Raw genomic sequence first — 17,352 nt, 5'->3', positions numbered from 1 at the left:
CCAGGTGTGATTTGGCACGACGCAGCTCGGCTGCCCAAGCGAAGTGGGGGCTCGCAGGGTGTTTGGAGCTGCGGGTTGACCAGGGTGGACAAAACAAGGACAGCACGTGCTTTAGTGCAGTCTGCAGAAGTTGAATCTGCGTCAGCATGCGTAACGCCTCCTTGCAAACCAGGGAAGACGTTTCCAGAAGCATCTTCTGGACCAAAATGTTGGAGGTCCAAATGCAACCCTTTTCCTGCAGCGTGCTGGCTGGCACGGGGGACGGTCCTCCGCAGCCAGCTGCCGCCTGGCCACACCACAAACCAGGGTTCGAGCGAGAGCAGCGTGGTGTGTTGCTCCTGTTTAACCAGAGGTAGGGATGCGCCGAGCTTACAGGAGTTTTCCCCAGCAGCCGCTCGGTCCCCGTGGTGCAGATTTTGGCTGCAGAGTGCAGGGGATCATCCCACCTCATCCTCTTACCCTCAAGTACTGGCCCAAGTGACACGGGTGTAAATGCCAATGCTCACACTGCTGCGCTGTGGGGCCTTAGGTGAAATTTTTTGCCCACATTCCTCATGTGTAAAATAAGCAGAGTATTTTTTTTGTTTGTTTTTAAGGATTACCTTTGTAAAGTACTTTCAGATATAACACTGAAAGGGCTGTGTAAGAACTAAGTAATAAATAATACTAGACACCAGGCAATATCCCGCTGTAAAAATGCAGAAGAATTAATCCACTGTGCTTGAAAACCCCACCCTGAATTGCTCTCAAGGACACGGAATTTGGTAGGATGCATGAATGGGAGCGGTTCTATAAGAAGATGCTCTGTGTGAAGTGGATTTTGTTCTACGCTCTGCCGTAGTTGTCATGGCGAGTATTCATATTTCCCATAGCAACGGGACCGGTAAATAACTGCATAAAAAGCTGCATTAAGTGACCAGGGCACAAGTTAATTCTCTTATCGGCATCCTTCACTTGAGCACTCTCCTGTAGACGAAACACTTCACTGAAAAGCAAGCTTTTCCTTCGGTTTGTGACATGTTTCCTCTTCATAGTTTCGTTATGATTCACCCACCAGTTGCTATGCTAGTGACACTATCTGCGCCACGTACGTACTACTGGTGTCTGAATTAACCGAAGGAGATGATGACAGGGCAGCAAACCCGCAGTGAGTGCTGGTTTTGTAGCACTTTGTGCAAGTGCTGTCTAATGCGGGTCAGCCGAAGTTCTGCAAGTGAAAGGACTGAAGCTCTACAGGAAACAACGCACTTTTTTCGTTTATTTTTGGAGTCTCTGTCTCTTGTTTTTCCTCAGTTGAAATGACTTGTTATTCTGCAAACTAGCACCACCACCAGCATTAAGGGCGGTCAGGTGTATTAAATGGACAAGGGGAGGATGAAAACTGGGGGGAGCTGGGAGATGTCACTAGAGCAGCAATGATGCTCCAAAGCAATGATGCTCCAAAGCAGGACAGTCTTTCGCTTTAATCAAAAGAAATTTGTTGTAAGTCCACGTTGTCCTAAACAGTGGTTTGCAGTGCTCTGAGAAGAGCAGAACCATGTTGTTTGTATACTCTGCTGAACGCAAAATTGGGTACAAAGGTGGGTGGCGTCCGTGAGAAACACTGCAAGTGGACAAAAGTCAGTTAGTTAGTGCAAAACAACTAGGAACCGTTTTTCTGCAACGAACCCCCTCGGGCTCCTCTGGCTGCCCGCAAATGTGCTGGGAAGGTGCTGCTTGGCTGGCCACAGAAGGTGGATGCTCCTCTGGAGGAAGAAGGCAGAAAGGGCTTCTTGATGTGGAGAGGACCAGCGGGATCTGTTGCTAAGACAGTCAGGGGCGCGATGGAGGGTCTTGGGGTCAGGATGAGAAGGCTGGCAGTACTTAACTGCTCGCATGGTCACCCCCATATTTAGGCCAAGAAAAGAGACAAATTGTCCAAAGAAAAAAAAAAACTCCAGTCCATTTCCCAAAGGTCGTGCTTCTTCAAAATGTGTCCTGAGTTTCATGACGAGCACGTGCATTAGACAGCTCCTCTCTTCACTCCCAGCCCCTCATTCACAAGCGCTGACCAAAACTGACCTTGATACTCCTGCTTAGATGAGCAAATTCTGTCTTACATATTCATTTTCCATAGACACATAAGAAGGCGATCAGTCACTTAGAGCTGCATAATCAAAACTGATTTCATCGGGTCAGTCAGGGGTTTGTTTCCGCTTATTAGGACTGACTTTTTGCAACACTGCTCATAGACAAAAATCTGTCATAAAATAGTAGTTTCCAGAGTCGTAGTGCATTCGTTGATGGTGTTCAGCACCTCCCCTGTGCCCAGAAAAACCAAATGCATTTCTGTGAGTAGAGAGTGCGGTAACATCCCACACAGTTCTGAACATTTTTTGACACGTTTCAGTATCATTCAGTGGCAAAACACAGTGATAAAGTCTCACAGACTTGCGTTTTAACTCGCTTCTGTTTAGGTATGAGCACAGCGGCACAGCATCAGCAACACGTGATGCTTTCGGTCTGTCCTGCTCCCAGGGTACAATCTCTGCTGACTACCAGGCCACTTGTTTTATGCATTCATGAATTTATTTAGAAGGTTTCTGCGTTTTTGAAGAAGGTAGAAGGAAAACAGTGGAAGTTACCTGTGAATTCTGTTGACTTTGGTGCACTTGGGATCAAGGACATGCATTGTTTTCTTTCCTGTGTATCCTAAAAGACCATTAAGGGAGGTGTTTGGAGAGCTGTGGCCTGGGGCTTGTGCTCGGGGCTCCTGTCCTTGTTAGCATCTGGGCTGTGTTGCCAGTGGTCCCTCGAGACAATCAGGCTGCTCGGTTCTTCTAAAGAACCGCTGGCACAGCTTGTGCTTAAGAAGCCGCTGCTTGACATTTCTAATTTGGCTGACTGTCAAACTATGCCCGGTCTTTCCTTGGTGGTTAAGTACGTGCAACTGTTTGTGGTGAGGGAGTTTGCATGGTGTCAGATACGTACACAGAGATAAGCGTATTGTTTTTTCAGTCTTTGCCAATCGGGAGGTCTTCTAAACGCAAACGCCCTATCTGCTGTCTACTGGGTTCTGCCACGGTCTTCAATAGTCTTGATTTTAATGTCGTCTTGGTCTTGTACAAGCTGCAAAGCTGGCAAAGGACCGCGCAGGTCACTTTGCCTTGGAGAGGAAAATTTTACTTTCCTTACAAATTAAAATCAGGCAATAGCTTCGCTCAGCACCCCGTTGCAGGTGGTTTTGCAGAGGGAGGTCTCCCCACCAGCAAGGCCATAGGAACTGCAGTGCTCCGTGCCTGCAGGTCACAGCCATCCTAATGCCACTCTCCATCCCAGTTTCCGAAGAAGATTAGGATGTAGTTGGGAGCCCTCTGGCTGCAGACCAGTCCAGGCAGAGCACAGGAGGTGAATGTCAGTATCTGGGAGAAAAGCGGGAAGGTGTGGATGGAGGCAGCTGGTCCCAGCACAGCCTGGTGGGCCCTCCCAACACACGTGTCCTTTGTCACCCACATCTGCAACTTGGCGGCCTGGTCAGACCCTGGGTTATAGTAGGAAGATCAGGTGACAAGGACAGCTTCCTCTCTGCTGCATTTGGCCAGGAGCACGTTGCTTCTTGTCTTGGAGTCAGCCGTTGCTGCTCTAAGCCATGATGTTGAAAACTCCATCAGATGACACTGTTAACATTGCATTTGCTCTGGGTAAAGGCCAGAGAGGAGAAGTGGAAACTTTTCAGTGCAAGGAATAGTTGACCTGCAGAATTCCCAACTGCTATGTATGGGATGAACAGGCAAGGACCAGAGAGAAGATATAAAGTGTTACCACCTTGTATGAATAAAGCTTAGCATCAGCAGAAATATTAATATGAAATACCCATGTTTATCAATGTGGATTTAATGCGCTAATTAGTAACAACCATGATTCATTAGGAAGGACGCACTTGCAGATGATGGGCAGTAATTCTGCACTGACTTGCCCATTCTTCCTCAGTGCCTTCGTCCGTGGGTGATACTACGCCTTTGCCGTTGCCTGGTGCTCCCTCTGCCCATTTGTCCTCTCACTGCTGAATTCAGGGGAATTTGGGCTTTTAACATAATTATTATTAAGTTTCTATTTTATGTCTCTGTTCATGAGGCCCCTCAGTAGCTGATTATACTAATCAGAGGTGATTATTGCCTGTACCCACTTAACCCATATTTAAATGCAGCAGCCTGAATTTGTCTTCAGCAGATATGAACCCAGCATCAAAGAAAATTAATTCATAGGTACATTATCCTTTGGGATCGAGCTAAAATGTGGTCAAAGAGCTTCAGAGACAGTATATGCTTTCATGGAAGGATATGGGCAGAAGAAGGTAGCCATGTCCTTGTTCGTGCAAGTTTTTTCCCCCACTTCTTTGAGTTAGGCAGAACAACAGATCACAAGAATACTTACCAGAGAATATTTTACTGCAGTTAACAGAGAACACTTCTTCCTTTATAGAAATAGTAGTTATTGCTGAAAGTGTGATCAGCCACATTAAAAATATTCTTTTACTCTTTTTCCTGGCCAGATCTCTGACTTGGGCACCTCTCAGCTTTTCAGATAAATACATTTATCTGGCCATGCTATTACTCCAGCACAAGGAAATACAGGGCCTTAGATACTCACAAAATTTGGATACCAATCTTGCCTCAGCAAGAACCATCTTAAACCGTTTACTACAAAATAAGGTGCTGGATGATGGAAATGAAAATATTCCAGTTGGTTCTCAAAAGCTCAGGTGGAATTTTGTCCTAAATGGTGATTTACTCATATATATTTCTAATTGTTTTAAAGCAGTTGCATAAAGATTCGAAGTGGCGCACAAAGATGCTGGGTAGGACGGCAAGCAGCTCCTTCCAGCCCACAGGGATGCAAGATTTTATGCTGGGGGGGAAATCCTGTTCACACTGGAGTAAATGTGGTTTTTGCTCTGCCTTTAATGGAGTTTCCGTTCCTTTTTCTGAACTTAAATGAGAATGGGATTTTACCCATCTTCTCACATGATTGTGGTGCAAACCTGACTTTTATTTTTGAGTCCTTTTTAAAGGGGGGAAATGAAGGTGAAACTGTATTATCCCAGAGAACAGATGCATCTCCAGAGGGAGAAGGGCTCTAGCAACTGCAGGGTGTTGGTTGAAGCCGAGATGTGAGCTCTAAGCCGGGTCCCCGCAGTGTGGCAGCAATGCCAGCTCTCCTCCAGGGCTGGAGAGGCTGCTGTGAAGCTGACTGTGGTTCTCGTACAGGTGGCAGGGTTGTGCCTGCCCAAAATGCACTTCCCTCTCCCCACCACAAGCCGGGGGGGGGTGTTCAGGATGAGGAGGTCACAGTACCACAGAAGGGAAAATGCACTGCCGTTTCCAGGAGTTTTCCATGAAACTTTAGAATTCACAAACATAAGGATAGATAAAGAATTGCAGGGGCAGAGTTTCACATAGGCAAACTCTTCCGCATTCTATTTTTATGTTGCAAGTAAATGTGACTAAAATATTCCAGAAACCTCTAACTATATTCTTTACTTTAAATCTAATAATTATGTATTCATCTCCCAACTTTGATTTTGTTAAATAACCAATACCATAATTCAGAGGCAAGAATTTAATCCACAGAAAATTCTGTCCTCGGAGAAGATCAAAGCGAGTCCCGTGGTGTTAAGCACACACCTACAGCACTTGATCCTGAAAAAAAATCAAGTGTGTGTTTCAATCAGCCTATCCCTTCTTGCTGGTTCCCATGCATTTACTTAAGCCTCTGCCCGGACATTTTCAGTGGCAGGACCAAGGACCAGTGGAGATCTCCACGCTGGGACAGCAGAGGGCTGAAAAAGGAGCAAGCAAACGTGTGAGATCACCAGCGGGCTGCGATGGCAATGCCTCGACACTCCTCTGCATCTACAGCCCTGCAGTGAAGGACTGAAAGTCTCTTGGGTGATATAAATACGCAAGATAAGTGCGTACACCAGAACACAAAGGTGAAACGGCCCTGTTTATCAGGCACAATTAAAATGAATAGAGGATGACTAATAAAGAGGCAGTTTAAAATCTTTACATGACACAGTGTCAAGGCAACAGTGTTGTGCAATAGCACTGACACGATTAACGCCGTGTCCCTGCCTTGGGCTCCCGCTGGCCTCGCCTGCACGCTCCCATGGCAGGGCTGGGTGGGCTCCTCCGCTCCATCCCTCCCCTCGCCGCCGCATCCCGTGCTCCCAGCGGAACCTGCACAGAGCCAGCCTCTTCGGATCAAGGCAAGGGTGGGTTTTTTTTGTTTTTCGCTTTGTTGCCTCTATTCTTCTCTTTCCTTTTGGTTGGCATTATCCCAAGCCTCACAGTTGGGATTGCTGCGTGGAAAGCGAGAACATCACGTTGAATTTCTGGGCACACTCCGGAGTGAGACGAGGCTGAGGTGCCTGATCCGGTACCGGAGCTGGTTCTCAGTTTAGCACCGCGCAACGCAATCATTTCCTGGCTATGAATTTTTGCAGTATGTAATTTAAAGGCTAGTTTGGACAACCCTTTGCTCCAGATGAAAGGTTGTGCACGGGAGTGTGATCTTGCAAAATACAGCTCAAGCTATCTCTCTATTTCTTCATTTAATTATGTTACTCCTTCATAGTGCCTGCCAGGCTGCGGGATTCTCCAGTGCACTGGGTGAGTGCAGCAGACACCGGCTGGTTTATATGTGCATATACGTATTCTTTGCTGTTCTTATTTTCTGGCCAAACCCGGGTTTCTCTTGGTTTTGTTGCCGCTGGCGTGTCTTTGCAACACAGCATTGTTAAAACCTAATAATATAAACAATTCTGAGGCTATGCCAACCATCGCAGAGTACAGCCAAAGCTGCCCAACGCTGCAGCTTGCTGAGCAACGTGTGAGGGTTTTCTTGTCAGAAATGTCTGTTTCCCTATTCTTCTTTAACTTTTTGAAGGATCTTAGTGGAGAGCGTGTTCTTCTAAACGAGATAATTAAAGTCATTGACATGAAAATTCTCAGCGTTGCTATAGGAAGAGTAGCCCCTGCACTCGCCCAGCCTGCTGTCTCTACCTGCCAGGGGCTGCAGGGGAGTTGATTGAAACACTTCAAATAGAACATGATTTCTGCTCAGAAAATCATGTTATTGCAATTAACATGTAAAGTGGCGTTTCTGAGTGGTTTGCTTTATTAGAAGAGAGCGTTGACGCTGTTTGCTGTGGCTGCCAGGCTCACAGGATGGGGGGTGGCCGTGGAAGTGTCCCAGGTGCAGACATGGCCGGGCAGTGCCAGCACAACCCGGGGCAATAGCTGTGGCACTTGGTGCCTCCCGGGGAGACCTGTCCCAGCCCCAGCCCAGCCCCTCTGGGGCCACATCCTGCCTGCGCTGCCCACAGCATCCGTCTGTGGGTGCTTAATCTTACGTGCCTCAGCTGCAGAGTGCAGTACCCTCTTTATTCCTGATCTAACTCCCCAAATGTGTATCTCCATGCCCACATACGTGGGCAATGCCATCCTCTCAGTGACCGTCACTCGCATGAGTGACTGCAGGCTGCAGAGACACACCTTAACTCAAGTAAAAAAGGAGAGAAACGCCGCATTCAATACCTATTTGTACCTTGCCTAAAAGAGGGCAAGAAGGATTTTTCCCACATGAAGGAGGGAAGGGTTGCTGTGTTTTGCATGATGAGGCTGCGTGCCTCAAAAACCTGCTCTCAGTGGGAAAATGAGATTTGCCACTTGTGGCAGTCATCACAACCACGCTATTTGCTTTGCCTCCGATAAGAAAGAAAATAAGAAATATTAACTGTGTGCAGAGGTGCCCTTTCTCTTGTCTGTATCAATAACGGCTGATGTTCCTCAGGGTTATTGCTATAACAATGTCACTTCCCTTTCCTCAGTGGCATCAGGTTTATATTAAAAGCCTCATAGCAAAGCTTTTTGTCCACTGTCCCCCTTAGGTTCTGCTTTTGTCCCCTGTGCTGTGCTTTGGGGAACTGGTTTGTGTGGGGGACAGGGCCGTAGAGGCGGGCTGCCTGCCTGCCCCCTTCCTCCAGCAGAATGAAGGCTAGGAGAAGAACAGGAGTTTTGGCTGAGCCAAAAAAAAGCCAGGGGTCAGGTGTGCCAGCTGTGAGAAAGGGCTACTGGGCAGGAATGTGCTCCCAGCAGAGCACATCTCCCAGCGTTGCACAGGCTGAGGAGCAGCCTTCCAAGAGGCGTTGGGGTGGGGGACGGAGGGGAGGGAGAACCAAAACCAACACCCACCCAAAATATCTAACTTGTTAGTTAGAGAGAGCTCACTCAGTTTTGGAAGGGGATTACATGATGCAGCTGCTTGCAGCACCCTGGGGCGTGGGGCAGGGACCCAAGCGATGTCCCCAGCCCCACGTTCCCCCAGGTTACCCCAATGGTGACATAAAACGTGCTTTTCCCACTGCAGCGCCCCAGCCAGCGCTGATCCGCTCCCAGCAGTACCTTGAGAAGAGAAAGGAGAAAGCTACAGGCCAACCTTGATGCCACAGCTTTTGGTATCTACTGCTTCCAGAGACAGGAGAAGCATAAATCAAATCCCCGGCAATCAGCATTACCTAATGAACGAGTGAAAAGCGGCCCCACCTCCGCCCCTCCGGAGCTACCGCGGCCGGGCCGGCGGGACCCGCCGCCTCCTCGCCCGGAGCCGGGCACGGCTGATGTCGCGGGCGCCCACTGTCCCTGAGGAGAGGGAAAATAATTACCGGAGAGAAAGGGAAGAAAGAATGAAAGAAAAAAAAAAAAAAAGTCGTATGAGGAAGGAAGCAGCAAATGTTAAATCAGTGACTCATGGCATGGGATGACTAATGCCGTCAAAGCGCTCCTCGTGTCGGGCATGGAATTGGTGCCGAACCGAATTGCCGGGGAGAGCAGGGAGGCTGCGGGACCCGGCGGGGCAGCGGGAACGCCGGGGCCGCGCTGCCGCCGCCCCGCTCCCCCCCGCGCAGCGCCCGGCGAAACCCGGGGAGGGGAGGGGAGGGGAGAAGGGCCGGTGCCGGCCGGGCTCCGCGGCCGAGCCCTCCCGGGGCTCGCTGCCGGTGCCGCTGACCTACTTTCCGCCGGCTCCTCCCGGCGGAGGGTACCGGCGCCACCTGCCCTGCCCGGGCTGCGCGCCTCCTGCGCCCCTTCTGCGCCCGTCCTTCGCTCCGTCCCGGCGCTGCCCGCCCCGGTGTCGGCGGGGAGGGGAGGAGGAGCGCGCCTGTGCAGTGCCGGGGGGACGGGCTCAGCCCGCCGCCGCGTTACACAACCGCCCGCCGCAATCGCCGACTTTCACAAGTCCCGCCGCAGCTCGCCGGTAGCCCGCACCCACCGGGCGACCACCCACCTCCCCACCGCGCCAGCCCTGCCCGCCCTCATGCCATGTCTCCTGCGGGCAGCGGGACCCCGCGGCGGGCGGTAACCCCCGGCGCCGGGGGGGCACCGCGCCGGGGCTGGGCATGGCACTGAGAGCGGCTGCGGGACGCGCATCCTCCGACACGGTACGTACACCCCTGCGGCGGGGACACGGGCGCCGCGGACCCTTCGCGGGGGGGGGGGGGTGCGGGACGGGGGGGTGCCCCTCGGGGGGGAGCGGCGGGACGGGCTGCCCTGTGCCCCGGGAAGAGCATTTGCCGCTTCGCCTTGTCCTCCTCCAACACCTCTAGGACCGGTCCCAATTAAGTTTTGGAGAGGAAAATTTACAGCCGCCAACTTAAGTCGTCTGATTTCCACCCCCCAAAAAAAATTCCGTGTGTCGGGAGGACGGGCACGGGAGTGCAGCCCGGGCTCCCCGGTGGGTTTCCCGGTGGAGAGGTGAGGCGGGGAGGGGGCTCCGGTGCTGCCCCCGCGGCTCCCGGGCCGGGGATGCTGGAGCGCGGCCGGACACCGGGCTCATCCCGGCCCCGCAGGTGCCCGCGGACGCCGGGTTACGGAGCGGCCCGGGAATAGCACGACCGAGAGCTGAGGGGTGTTGAGGTTGGGGGGAACACACACCGCTTTGCTGGGGGCTAAAATGGGGCCCGATGGCGGTTTTCTCGTTCTGTCTTGAATTTCTGTCGTTCTGGGAATGTGTTTGGCTGAAAACACGATGGGGGGAGAAAAACCTCCAAATTGAGTCTTGTGCCTAAATATAGCATCTAAAATCCAGGTTGAAAAGTTACACCTCCCACCAGGGTTATCGTGTTATTTGATTTTACAGACTGTTTACATTATAAGCGGGGAATTATGAAGGCTTTGAAAGCCCCCCGTGTGTTTCAGCCGTGGATTTGTGAATGATAACTCCAAGCCTTGGTCCGTCATGGCAGAAATTGCAAACCGATTGCTCTGGGTAGCTTGCACTGGAAGCACAGTTCAAAGCTGAGCCCAGCCTGATTCATAAACGAGGTGTCATATGCACTTTAGAGAGCACTCGTCCTTTGTAAAATGCCACAGTCCCCAAAGGCAGGGGGAGGCTCCTGAGCCATCTGCAAAGCTGGTCCCTCCTAAGTGGATTTTGGAGGAGTCGAGCAGACCAGTTCCATTTTAGGGGCAGAACTGGCACCGAAGTGCCAACTAGCACTGAATGAAGTTGTCTTCTTCAGGAGGGGAGCGGCCCTGGAGATAACGTACATGAAATCAAAGCTGTTAAAATGTCCCGTGCTCTGCCCGCCTGCGAGGCTGCAGTATAACCTGGGAGGGCAGGGTTGTTTATTAGCCTGAGTTTATTTTGTCGTGTGCAGTGAAAGCAGGGGTGCTGATTTAACTGATGGGACCTGACCTTCTGGTGTATAGATGGGAAAGTGGCAGGAGTCACTTCATTTTTAGGCAGAATGAGGGTGCTCCCCTCTCCTTATTTTGCTGGATCGCTACTCGCTAATCCCTAGCTCTGGAAATGGGAACTTGCCTTAAAGAGCCAGCTAGCTCTTCGTGTTTTGATACACAGGCTTTACAGTCTTCTTAAGTCCTGCCAATGTTGTTTGGAGCAGCAGGTACTTTCAGGAGTATGCAGTGTGAACCCCTTGTACTGAACATACTACAACATGCGCTGGTTTGCTTGGGAATTTGTGTAATTTTTATAAACTTCCTAGGCTGCAATGCCTCACCATAGTTAGCCAGTCAGAAAAATACAGTTGGATTTTTTGGTTTTCTAGAAATTGTATTAAAAAAAGAAAAAAAAAAAAAAAGATAATTTTCCTGTAACGTGCTGATCGGAGTAAACCAGCATGTCAGTGATGCATCGCGGAGGAGCGGAGCACCCCGTGCACTGATGCGCCGTAACGACAGCGCTCTGGCTGACGAAGTTCTGACAAATGCAGAAAGCACTAATGAGGAGAGGAAGCTGGAGAGAGTTAAGCCAAAAGTGGAAGTTTGTACGGAAGGGAGGCATTCGTATCTCTTGGGCTAAACGTGTTTACCACTGAATCTTCAGAATATTTCTGGAAGATGGACTAGGAAAAACGCAAACTGCTTTAGGAGTGGTTGCTTACTGCTCATGTATTCTGTTCATTTAGAACTGTGGATTAGACTTACTTGATCTAGAGGAAAAAGTAAAATTGGATTGAATTTTTTTTTTTATAAACTGCAAACTTCAGTGAAATTTGGCAGTAAGGGATGTGGTGGTTCCTGGGTTTAGCCACTCAGATTACGTCTGTATTAAATTATTTCGCTGGTTCAAGACACACATCAAGTACTCAAAAATAGTTTAGGGTTAAAGATTAAAATTAGAAAATGAGTAGTTCATAATTAAAGTCTCATGGTGTTGGATGCAGCATTACATTTCAGAGATACTGATGTCAAATCCAACTTCTGCTCATTAGTAGTATCCAAAAATTGGTAGAATGTCTTTACAGTTTGGAGCTAGGGCTTGTCTATGCACAGAAGTTGCATTGTTTTGCCTTAAATTACGCAACCTCCCAAGATTCACATGTAACGATACAAAGGTTTTGATGCCAGCGTAGCTCATTCCTTCAAGACCGGGCGAATAAGCTATGTGCCTATACCAGAACAACTGAAGCCAGGCTTGTACTGAAACCGCTATGGGTTCTAGTGGAATAATATGACTTTAACCAAAATAATAACACCTATAGAAACCCAAAATAGTATGGACCAGTCTTTGCTGGTATTGAAACGATACACCTCTGTATCACTTCAGTTCCAAACCTCTATTAAGGAAGTCAGGCAGGTACAAAAGCTGTATTTATTTGTTACGACCTGGATGACACCCTTCTTCCATGCAAATCTTTGTTGACCTAAGGCCATGCTCTGCTCGATGTGTCCCACGTTGTCCTGCTGCAATAGTGACTCTGTGCCCGTTGGCCCAGTGGGACTCACCTGGCCAGTAGCCTGTGTGCCCAACCAAGAGTGCCCCTGTGCAGAAGCCCTGCAAAAGCGTGTTTATTATTACTCCAGCCCCACTTGAACCCCAGTTTTAAGTGAGGTTGAGGTGGTGGCGAGGCCTCGGCAAGGGCTGTGCACCCAGCTGGGCTGGCTGGCGTCTGCTTGGCCTCAGAAACCCCAGATTCAGTCAAACCGCAGAGGTGTGTACAATTAATGAGAGACTTTGACCTACTTCATATTCCATTATTGGCTTTGGCCTTGTCTACATGCGGAGATTACACCAATTTAGTTTAAGTCCATTTTTAAAGTGATTTGATTAACCTGATGTGACCTTGCGTAAGGACATTCTTATTTTGGTTCGAATGAACTTATTTGGGTTCAGCCAAAACCTGCGCTTAGTCAATTTATACAGAACTGAAATTAGCCGTGCCTAAACTGAAAGGAGAACTCATGTCTCTAAATAATGACACAACTTTCTCATGAAAGCAGAACCTTCTGGAAATCTGGAACAGAGTGTAATTACTAACAAACCTGCAGGAGACTGAAAGCTATTCATAGCAAAGTTTAAAAAAAAAAAAAAAAAAAAAAAAAAAAAAAGAAAGCAAACAAGCAAAACTCAGATATCTTAGTGAGACAAATGAAGAAGTGACAATAATCCCAGTCATGGAATACTAAAAGCAGTGGCACGAGGTTTGCAGCAAGGCTCTCCCGTGGCTCTTCAGCTGCAGAAGAGGGGAAGCATTCGTGTCCTGTACCCGGAGCCCCTGTGCAGTCAAAAAATTAAAAAGCGATGCATGGAACTATAGGCCTGCTGATGTGAATGCAGTGTACAGGGTCTCGTGACGTATTTTGTAGGAAAGAATAATCAGACATGGAAATAATGAGGAAGCAGGCTAAATTACAACAAGATTTCTATCAAAGATGGATTGTGCTGGACTAATCTAACATCTTTTTTGTATAAGAGATTATTTAGGTGGGGTAAGGCAGGAATGTAATTTATCTAAAACCAAGCATTTGATACCATGCCCCACGGGGCTTTATTGCTTAAAATGACGATGGTGGTCCAATACAAGAATTGAAAGGTGGAAAAAGAGCTGGTTAAGGAAAAGATACACAGGTTGTGTGTGAATAAAAGTTGTCTGAATGGAGAGGGGTATCCAAAGAAAGTCATGGGGCTGGAGAGAGATTAGTGCTGTCGCTCCCTTGGGACCAGGCTCGTGCCTGTTGAGCGGAGCCGCTCTGACCTGTGGGCAGGATTTGGGGGTGTGCCCAGGAGCTGTGTGGGATGACACAAAGTTGGGAGGTATTGTCAATACAGAGGAGGATCGGGTCATCATATGAAAGGAATTTAGATGACTCTGTTGATCGGAGTGATAGAAATAAAATGACATTTAATAGCGTTGAGTGCAAAGTCATGCAAAGTTTTAAGCGTGGAGACCAGTAACAAGAATTTCCAGTGTGAAACAGGAGCTCGTCAGCTGTCTGTGACAGAAGGGAGAGATGTGGATGCGCTGGCTGGTCGGGAGATACCTGCAAGCAAGCAGTGAGATAAAGCCGTGAAGGAGACCAATGACATCCTTGGATATCAAAGGAAAATAATAGGAGAGATTCAGGGAAGTGTGATATTATCATCGTACAAATCATCATATGGAGTGTCGGTACAAGAGCTTTCCGTTGCTCATGGAGTAGCCCATCGGGATTTTGTGTAGCTCTGGATAGCCCAGCCAAGAAAATGTTAAATTGCAACAGTAGGAGGGCTAGAGATGTGGTTACACAAATGGACCGTCTGTTGTATGAAGTTGTATTGTATGAGGTTAAAGAGCATAATTTGGTTAGCTCTGGCCAGCTGAAAAAATGAAAGGACAGGTTACAGTAGGTCTTTTTCCACACAGGTGGGACTAAAGAGCAAGAAGGCAGAAAAACTAAGTCAAAAGATAGCATCCACAGAAGATCAAATTGTCTGAGTTGGTCATGAATAAGTTTGGATAGGAAATTAGAAGAAAGCTTCTACCTACCTAAGGATTGAAGTTGTGTAATAGTCTTTCAATTAGGGTAGTTTTGAGATAGATCTTGATAATCTTATGAAAGAGGTTATACAATTAGATTAGAGAGTTCCTGGAGATAGGAAATTAAGTTTGCAGAGTTAGTCCTTTGGTCTCCAGTATAGTCATATTTTTAATGTAAGGTTGAAAGGAGAATGGACCTGGTTTTGTTTGCACTGCTAACCCCATGCATCAAGGCTTCTGCTCTTTTCTTGGGAGCCAAGGCAAGAATGAATTTTCCCTGTTGCTGTAGATTTGAATCTTTTTACCCCCCCATGTTTACCTTCCTCTCAAGCACTACACATTGGAGGGTGCATTGCAGAGACTCACTCCTTTTAGCGTTAGATGGACACAGTTGCCTGCAGTTTTTTCTGGCATGCTCCCTGGTTTAACCTGTTCATCAGATTTGATGCCAGAGAGGCATTTTTCCTTCGGGTTGTGTTGCCAGTAGCTGTATTGCATTTCATGGGATATTTTCTGGGATCCGCTGCTAGTGTTGTTTCATGATTTTTGCGTGGATCCAAGGACATGCAGTACTGGCAGAGATCTTCACTTGCCCTTTGCTGTGTCACAATGCAGTTTAATCTTTTGTGGGTCTGATGTGTATCGTAAGTTTGTTGTAGGATGTGAGGAAACATTCTGGGGCTCCTGGTGCACCTCGGCAGGTTGAGGAGATGTTGTGAAGTAGCCATTAATAGTGTTGTTTTCCAAGACCGCAGTGCTGGCGTTGGTGTCCCCACCGTTCCCTTTCCACCTGATATTCCTAAAATAAGTTGCACAGCTGGACTTAAAATCAGCTCTGCTCTGGTGCAGGTCAGAGCAAAATTCTGTAAGTTGTGCAGGATAACCTCTTGACGAAGTAAGAGATTGCTAGGCATTAGTGATGGATTAGTAATTTTAAAAACACTGTTCTGTTATAGGAAAGTTGAATGCATGATGTGCATCTTATTACAAGAAAGAGAGAAGCAAAGAAAAAAAAAAAGGGACAGAAAACAAGCAGGCAAGCAAGAAGGAAAACAGCTTGACTTAGCCTGAAGCAGAGATCACATACCTGATAAGCTGCCTGTAAAGAGAAATTGAAATATGGAAAAATGACAGTGCAGATGAGGATAATATTGAGATGGTAGAAGAGGAAGTGTGTTAACCAAACTCCATGGAGCTGTTGAAATGCATTGAATCATCTAACTGTGACTTGTGTTCTTAGGCAAACACAATTGTATAATTGATTAATTTGTCGACATTTCTTTAGTGCATAGCGCTATGGTAACCAAGAGGCTCGCTAAACATTGTCACAGGGAACACTGTAAAATATATCTTTCCCGAAGAGGGAGGGAGGCAGAGCAAGACCTTGGAGCTCTGCCTTTGGAAAACTGATACACACACACACAAACACACCCAAGCGCACACATCAGCAGTTGGAAATGGCCTCCCGTTGATGGTGGTGGAAGAAAGACGAGCATAGGAGGGTTTGTTCGTGATGTGCATATTCTGGGTATGATTGAAGATGTGACACTGGCTAAAAACTGCCTTGAACACTAGCGCTACCCGCCTTTTGCGGAGCAGATGGACTGGGGACAACTATGCCCCCCTCCCACCAGGTCCTCAACACCCAGGAGTCCCGAGCGGACGGGGAGAGCAAGGGGCTTGGTCTTCCCCACACCACCACTGACACGGCGTTGGAGGACTATGCCACCCTGCACGTCACCCTCGTCGGCTTCTGGGACCTCAGTCTCCCAGGGCTGCTTCTCAGGGATTTGCTGCATAAACCAGAAAAATGTGAAGTTTTACAGTGAGCACCGAGTACCTGGGGCTTGGCCGGTAGCTGTGTTGTACCTGCAGTTGCCCCTGGGGCTGCGCTCTGTGCCCTGGCTCTGGGCAGGGGTTTGGGCAAGCCCCCCTCTTCCCCATGGCAGGGTCATGGCTCAGCTTACCCTGGACCTCTGTCACCCCACCACTTGTGTTCCCCCTCACCCACAGGTGACCTATAAGTCAATGTGAGGTGCTCTGTTGAGTGCCAGGTATAGAGAGATTGATTAATTGATTGACTAATAGATAATCCATTCTGTGATAAACGCAAAGATATTTGTAGGTGTGTTTATTCTTGTTTACAAACTGCCCGAGCTTAGGCAAGATTTTCAAGTATGTAGCAATGGCAGGAATCATATCCATAAAAATGCTAATCTCCTCTCTTGCTTCATCTGTTCAGCCCACAAACACACGCATACACACATGCTTAAAAGAAATTAATAAGGTTTGTTTACTCTCTTCTGGGCTCAGCCTACTTTAATCTTGTTTTAACGCACAGCACAGCGTGGTTATTGCTTCAGGACAATAAAGTTTTGGCCATAAGCAACATACTAAGTAAACCATTTTTTGGAGAAATAAATGAATGATAGATGAGCTGATAATAGCTCCCATTGCCGTTAATTATTTTGCATAGACATGGCAGCATTATAGGAAGATTTTTCAAGCGACCGCAGAGGTTTTATCTGGAGGGGATGAGACGAACCCTGGCCCTGATGAAGGCAAAGGTTCAATTTCCATCAACTTCTGTGCAGCGAGAACCTCTCCCAGAGCATCAGCTGAAGAGAAAAATAAACGTCCCTGAGAGTCAGCCCTTGGGTTTAGGCTGTTTAAGGCTCTACTGCACAAACTGCAAATCTGTTTTTATGTATGGAGGAGGATGCTGTGTGTTTGGTCCGCTGTTGGCTTGTCACAGCAAACACAGCAATTAGAGAGGCTGTAATAGCTGGGGAGGGTTACACCCCTTGCTGAGGAAGTTTGACCATAAACCTGTTCGTCCTGTCCCTGAGTGCAATGTACACTGGCACGATTTACAGTAAATTAAGAATATTCACTCCGATCAAACTGTTTCCAACCAAATTTTATGAAGTGATGCATTAAGTGTGTGTGTGTGTTAAGCGAGTCCTGTGCGGAAAAAAAAAGGTGGGACTTTGGTTGACTCTGCATGTGTTAAAGATGGATATCAACAGTTTACTTTTTCTCTCAAATAGAAT

At 48.0% G+C, this 17,352-nt stretch overlaps 1 protein-coding gene across 4 annotated transcripts in view; it reads left to right on the top strand.

The window, feature by feature from the left end:
- The first annotated feature begins 8,467 nt into the window (after nt 1–8,467).
- Nucleotides 8,468–17,352, top strand: part of PASD1 (PAS domain containing repressor 1) — a 57,653-nt gene continuing 48,768 nt past the window's right edge. For all 4 annotated transcript variants that reach the window (XM_074601600.1, XM_074601602.1, XM_074601597.1 and 1 more), the window contains exon 1: nt 8,468–9,478. The gene's annotated coding sequence lies outside the window, so the exon portion shown is untranslated. The remainder of the gene's footprint in view (nt 9,479–17,352) is intronic.

Source organism: Larus michahellis, chromosome 9 (assembly GCF_964199755.1).
Source record: "Larus michahellis chromosome 9, bLarMic1.1, whole genome shotgun sequence".
Classification (NCBI taxonomy): domain Eukaryota; kingdom Metazoa; phylum Chordata; class Aves; order Charadriiformes; family Laridae; genus Larus; species Larus michahellis.
Note: the sequence above shows the minus strand (reverse complement) of the source record. Positions and strands in the feature narration are given on the sequence as shown.